The 7,013-nt window shown below is 40.1% G+C and overlaps 1 non-coding gene across 1 annotated transcript; it reads right to left on the minus strand.

Annotated features, from left to right (window-relative positions):
• Positions 1 to 677: 677 nt before the first annotated feature.
• Positions 678 to 745, minus strand: Trnaa-agc (transfer RNA alanine (anticodon AGC)). The gene has a single exon. It is a non-coding gene; the product is annotated as a tRNA-Ala (tRNA).
• Positions 746 to 7,013: the final 6,268 nt, after the last annotated feature.

Below are 7,013 nucleotides of genomic sequence, written 5' to 3' on the forward strand. Positions count from 1 at the left end.
GGACAAGGACCAGGTGTTTACCCACGATATCGTGGAGATAGGCATCGGGCTCCATTGCCAAAAAATGGACAGGGGAGCCCAATGCTCCAGGGCCCACGACCACAAATGTACGGGGCACTGGAGGAACCCAGAAACACCATGGAGGAACCCAGTAACACCATCAGGGTAGTGCCCAGGACACATTATCCATCAGATCTCTCATCAGACGAACCAGAGGGAACGCAGGGTTGGACATCTGCACCTCTGCCAGAGCAGTACTAACTCCAGAGATGGGAGTTCAAATCATTCCCACAGGAGTAAAAGGACCTCTTCCCCAAGGAACAGTAGGCTTATTGTTAGGATGCAGTTGTTCTATGCTAAAAGGACTTATGATAAGTCCCGGGGTAATTGATCCCGATTATGAAGGTGAAATAAAAATTATAGCTAGTTCTCCAACGTGTATATCAATAATTTCACCAGGAGATAGACTAGCACAGTTATTAATAATACCCAGCCTACATGATAAATTTTCCAGTAGTAGTACAGAAAGAGGTTCCAGGGGATTAGGCTCCACAGGTGTAGATTGGGCTATGCTGTCTTTGAATTTAGATTCTCACCCAATGCTAAAACTAAATATTTAAGGACATGAATTTTTTTTTTAAAGTTTTAGGTGAACACAGTATCTTTATTTTACATTTATGTGCTGCTGAGGTTCGAACTCAGGGCCTCGTGCATGCTAGGCGAGCGCTCTACCACTGAGCCACCATCCCAGTCCAAGGACATGAATTTAATGGGCTACTGGATACAGGTGCAGACCTTAGCATCATATCTCATCAAGAATGGCCAAAACATTGGCCGTTACATCAAGCCACTCAAACGCTTCAAGGCCTAGGAGTGGCAACTAATCCCCATAGAAGTGCAATGGTATTAGATTGGAAGGATCCTGAAGGATGTGAAGGAACTATACAGCCATATGTATTGGATCATCTTCCTATAAGTTTATGGGGACGAGATGTCTTAGATCAATTAGGTTTGACATTAACAAATAACATCAATCCAAATGTGCCCACTATTAGGGCTAGACAAGGTTTCAGGAAAGAAAAAATATTAGGAGAACAAGGTATAGCAGCACCAATTCAAATAGATCAAGGAATAAATAGACATGGATTGGGTTTTCAGAAGGGGTCACTGAGGCAATAAAAATTACTTGGAAATCAGATAGACCAGTATGGTTTCCTCAGTGGCCCCTAACTAAAGAAAAGATACAAGCAGCCCATGACCTGGTCAAACAAGATTTAGCGGAGGGACATATACAACCTTCCATATCTCCCTATAATACTCCCATTTTTGTCATTAAAAAGAAATCTGGTAAATGGAGATTATTGCAAGATTTAAGAGCCATTAATAATGAGATGGTTATTATGGGACCTGCTCAATCGGGGATTCCTCAATTGTCTGCTTTGCCAAAAACCTGGTACGTTTTAGCTATAGATATTAAAGATTGTTTTTTTTCAATTCCAATTCATCCTGAGGATAGTCCACATTTTGCATTTACTATCCCTGCACTGAATCATGAAGGTCCTGATCAGAGATATGAATGGAAAGTACTCCCTCAAGGGATGGCTAACAGCCCAACTATGTGTCAAATTTATGTTAACAAAGCAATCCAGCCACTTAGAAATCAAAATCCTGAACTACAAATATTTCACTATATGGATGATGTATTGTTAGCACACAAAGATAAAAACACATTGCTAGAATGTTATGCCACACTTACAAATTTATTAAAAAATTATAATCTAGAGATAGCAATAGATAAAGTACAATTAAATTTTCCAATTAATTATTTAGGAGTTCTATTATCATCAACCATCGTCTGTCCACCAAAAATTCAAATACGAGTAGATCAACTCAAATCACTTAATGACTTTCAAAAGTTATTGGGAGACATAAATTGGATAAGGCCTTATCTAGGCATACCAACAGGAGAGTTGGGACCTTTATTTGATATCCTAAAAGGTCCATCAGATCCAAATTCACCCCGCATGTTAACACCTGAAGCAAGAAAGGCATTAAAAATTATTGAAACATATATGGAAAATATGCATTTGGATAGAATTGATATAAGTTTACCTTTATTATTTATTGTAATACCAACAAAAAATATTCCTACAGGAGTATTTTGGCAAGAAGTTCCATTATTGTGGATACATTTATCTTATTCTCCTAACACTATTCTTACTAGGTATCCTGAGGCTGTAGGACAATTAATACTCAAAGGAATAAAAGCAGCAAAGGGAGTATTTGGAATTTCTCCCAATAAAATTATTACTCCATATACTATGGATCAAATTGATGAGTTAGCTAATGAGTTAAATATTTGGGCAATAATCATGTGTAAATATAATTTTTCATTTGATAAACACTTACCATCTAATCCTTTGTTGTCTTTTTGGTCTTCGCATCCTGTAGTTTTTCCAAAAATGACAAGAAAAACCCCGATCATGAATGCTCCAAATATATTCACTGATGGGTCAAATAATGGTACAGCAGCAGTAGTTACCCCGATCAAACTTTTACATTTTTAGTACCCAAACAATCAGCTCAAAACGTAGAGCTTAATGCAGTTTTACAAGCTTTTTTGATGTTTAAAGATTCTGTATTTAATTTATTTTCTGATAGTCAGTATATAGTTAATGCTATAGTATCCCTTGAAGATGCTGGTAGGATTTCCCCTTCCTCTACTGTTTTCTCTTTGTTTTCTGCTATACAAGTCTAATCTGGGACAGAAAAGATCCATTCTTTATAGGACATATCAGAGCACATACAGGATTGCCTGGAGCCCTTAGTTTGGGCAACGATTTAGCAGATAAAACTACACATGATATACATATTTTCTCTACACTAGAAGAAGCTACACATTTTCATAAAAGGTTCCATGTTAATGCTAATACTTTACAAAAGCATTTTAAAATAACTAAGGAACAAGCTAGACAAATAATAAAACAATGTCAAAATTGTGTGACCTTTTTTACCACAAGTTAATCTTGGAGTCAATCCTAGAGGACTGATACCTAACCATATTTGGCAGATGGACATCACACACTTGCCAGAATTTGGAAAATTAAAATATTTGCATGTTACAGTGATACTTCTTCCGGATTTTTGATGGGCTCCCTTCATGCCGGAGAAAAAAATAAAGATGTTATAGCTCATTGCTTACAAAATTTTGCCACTGTGGGTGTTCCAAAACAGTTAAAAACAGATAATGGTCCTGGTTATACTTCTACCTCTTTTAAACAATTTTGCTCATCATTTGGCATTACTCATATAACAGGAATCCCATACAATCCTTAGGGACAAGGCATAGTTCAAAGAGCTCATCAAACTATTAAAATGTACTTATTAAAGCAAAAAGAGGGAATTGGAAAGGGGTATATATCCCCCAAAGATAAACTTAAAATAACCCTTTTTACTCTAAACTTTTTAAATTTGAACTCATCAGGGCTTAGTGCTGCGGAAAGGCATATGTGTCCAAAAAATGTACATAAGCCTAAGGTACTTTGGAAGGATATTCTAACAGGACAATGGAAAGGTCCTGACCCAGTGATTGTCTGGAGTCGGGGTTCTGTTTGTGTGTTTCCACAGGGAGAACAGCAGCCGATTTGGATTCCAGAGAGATTAACTAGGGTCCTGACCCAGTGATTGTCTGGAGTCGGGGTTCTGTTTGTGTGTTTCCACAGGGAGAACAACAGCCGATTTGGATTCCAGAGAAACTAACCAAAGCGAATTCTACAGACCAAAAAAAAAGGTGATTTGACTCAAATCCATAACATCTGATATCCAGAGCTCCAGTTTGGCTATTCTTACTTCTGCGACAGTGATTAACCAGGATGCTTTTTTCAATATTTATTTTATTATTGCCTTTTCCCACATCATAAAGTTCTATTTTATTTTTGAGCTCATACAGACCTAGGTTAATGTTTTTCTGATCAGTTTTATTTTTGACTATGGAGATTTTAAACATTGCAATGGAGATTTCACCTAGGTAAAGCTACAAGGCCTTTACTATTGTCTTATGTGTTGTATGTTATGTGTGCACACTTCTGTTTTGTGTTGTATGTCTGTATATGCATATGTCCATATATCATATATGAGGAGCGCTCATGAATAAATGGATCCGAATTTTTTTTATTTACGTGATTTTAATGGTTTAAATTAGATTGGGTAAACAGCTGTTGAAAATTGTTTTAATATGTGAACAAATAAGGAGGTTAACAGATCTGTTTGTTTACTTTCACCTTTCCTTTTCATTATATTTAATAATTTTGTTCAGGATAATGTAAATTGTTCAAAAAATTGTTTTCTTAGTGCCTGTTGGAATGTTACATAATTTTTTTTTTAGCATCATTGCCAGAATTCCTATCTTCATCCCAGTGCCGGTGAAGACAAAGATAAAACCAAACCACAGCTTCTTCGATAGTTACCACAACAAACTGTATAAACTGATGCATCAATGAATAATAACTCAACAAGTAATGCTCAGTCAAGGATTCGATTTACTTTGGGAGAAAATGGACATATTGACAGATTCCTCTGCTTTGAACTGCTTGCAGAACTTGCCTGGATTATGTATCACTTGTATGCATTGTGAACTATCTGTTGGTGCAGCGAATTGTGGTAGTGCTAGAGTATTTTTGCTGATGGTGTCACCAGTGGTACAATTTTTCAAAGGAGCCTCAATTGGCTTAGTGTCATGGCATTTTGCATCCTCCTCCCTTCTACTAGTGATGGTCTAAAATTTGGGAGCCAACAGAGGTGAGGCAAAGAACCTCACCCCCCCCCACTGGCACCAAGGCCAAATTTGGGGGCCAACAGAGGTGAGGCAAAGAACCTCACCCCCCGACTGGTGCAAAGGCCTATCCACAAGTATGGCTGTATGCTGGACCGGTAGTCAGTGATGGGTATGATCCAATTGCAGTGGTACCAACCTAAGACAGGAGGCTGACGCCTAGAGGTCAGTTCATCCGATGACGGGTGAGGACCATATGTTGAATTGGACTACCTAATAGGCATGGTCCCTAAGCCACATTGCTTGTTGTTTAATTAAACAGAAGGGGGGAGATGCTGAGAGCCACGGCCGAGTCTGTATGGCCCCTGGCATTTTGCCAACAGTATTGGTTGACAGGCAAGGCATTACTATCCGCCTCGGCCGCTACTTTTGAGTTCTCGCGCTACTTTGGAGTTCTTGTGGGGATTCCCGGGGATTCCCTGAGAGTTCCCATTGGTTGGGGAATTGCAGGAGGAGGGATTTCCAGGAGAGATATTTCCGGCTGCGGGTTCCTGGATGAGCCGCGTGGCATTGGGGAGAATTCCCCGGGAGCGTGGGTGAAGTGTTTACTTGCAGTTCAAAAATAAAGTTTGTTCCTGCTTCAGTGGCTCGTGATTTGTGCCCAGCCAGACTGCGGCAAATGAGAGTTCATATGCTGAGAGCATTTTGCTGGGTAAGTGCTACTTTGACTCAACCCAGAATCCTTGCAACTTCCTTGGATTTCACTGGTTGCACCAGTGTGGTACCCAGAAACTGTTACTCCTGCCTCCACTACTGACTACCTATTACATGCCAGGTACTATGCTAGAACTGGGATGAACACAGTGAAAGAAACAAGCATGGTTCCTGCCTCCATGGAGTAAGATCCTACCATGGAGACAATCATTTGACAATATAAATGTGCTAGGAAGCTGAACATAGTATTATTAGAGGGGACTTTTAACTATTCTGATAGTGAGGATTGAGCTAACCTGTGTGGTGAGGAGTTCCTGGGCAGAGGTAGAGTGGATATGAGGTGGAAAGGAAGAAGCATTTCCAAAATAGGCTTTGTGAAAGGACCACAGTAAGAAGCTGGAAAAGACCATGTGTCTGGAGTGTCAGGGACTGAGATGAGGCTGGAGAAGGAGTGATAGCCCATCCCATCTGCTCAGCACCTGGCTTGCCTTTTTCCATGAGAACATCAAGCATGGGCTTCAGGCTTCCCTAGTTATTTCCAGGGAGAGATCACCTTTTCTAACACTCCTAGACATCATCATTTGGAAGAGTTTGGGTCCTCAGGGAAGTTCTAGTACCACCGCACTTCTAGATATTCAGACAGCAAATATTGATTGACTATCTGAGGCGGGCAAGACACTATGATAGGTGCTACAAAAAGTCCCTAATCTGAAGGTGTTTAAAATCTAGTACACTCTAGCCGGGTGTGGTAAACTGTCACATGGATAATTATAAAACAAAGCACACTGCTGCTGCCTCCAGCCAGTCTTTCAGCCTGGCTGAGAAGTGGGTGTCACTGGTTACACTGTGGTGGAGAGGTGGGGAAATGGATGTGGAATGGGGGAAGGACATTTTTCCAAGTCTCCCACATTTGAATTCACATCCTCTGAAGAAATATGGAACTCATCTTTTCAAATTTGGAGGTAGAAGAACCTGGCCCAAGGAGATGTGGGTCAGGGCACACACAAGTAGAGTCCCCTGTTATTAGTACAATCACTGCTTCCCTGCCCCCAGCATTTAAAGCAACTTGGGATGGAGACCAGGGTAGATCATATAATATGTGGTTATGAGCTCTGTACATCAGCAGGCATTCCCCACTGCCCACAGAGCCCTCAAGCAAATGCTGCCCTCTTTCCTATGACATGTGCATCAACTGACCTAAGCAATAATCTTCCAGCTTGTTTTATCCAGATATCAATTGAGATTTTAAAAGATACTAGTCAAAAGAAAGGGAAGAGCTCAGAAGTGCATGCTTTTCCCAGTACCCCAAATGACCCAGACAAATACTCAGCCACTGGAAAGCCAGCCTCCATGACTAGAAGTGTATTCTCTGAGTACAATAAAAAATATAAAAATACATGCCATTATCCTTTGACCCATAATATCAGACCTGGCAATTTGTCCTAAGAAAAATGTTTTCAATGTATATGCTCAGGGGAAGGAAGAAGAGGAAGAGGAGAAGCAGCCACTGTCTAATAATTGAGCCACA

This window comes from Callospermophilus lateralis, chromosome 8 (assembly GCF_048772815.1).
Source record: "Callospermophilus lateralis isolate mCalLat2 chromosome 8, mCalLat2.hap1, whole genome shotgun sequence".
Lineage (NCBI taxonomy): Eukaryota > Metazoa > Chordata > Mammalia > Rodentia > Sciuridae > Callospermophilus > Callospermophilus lateralis.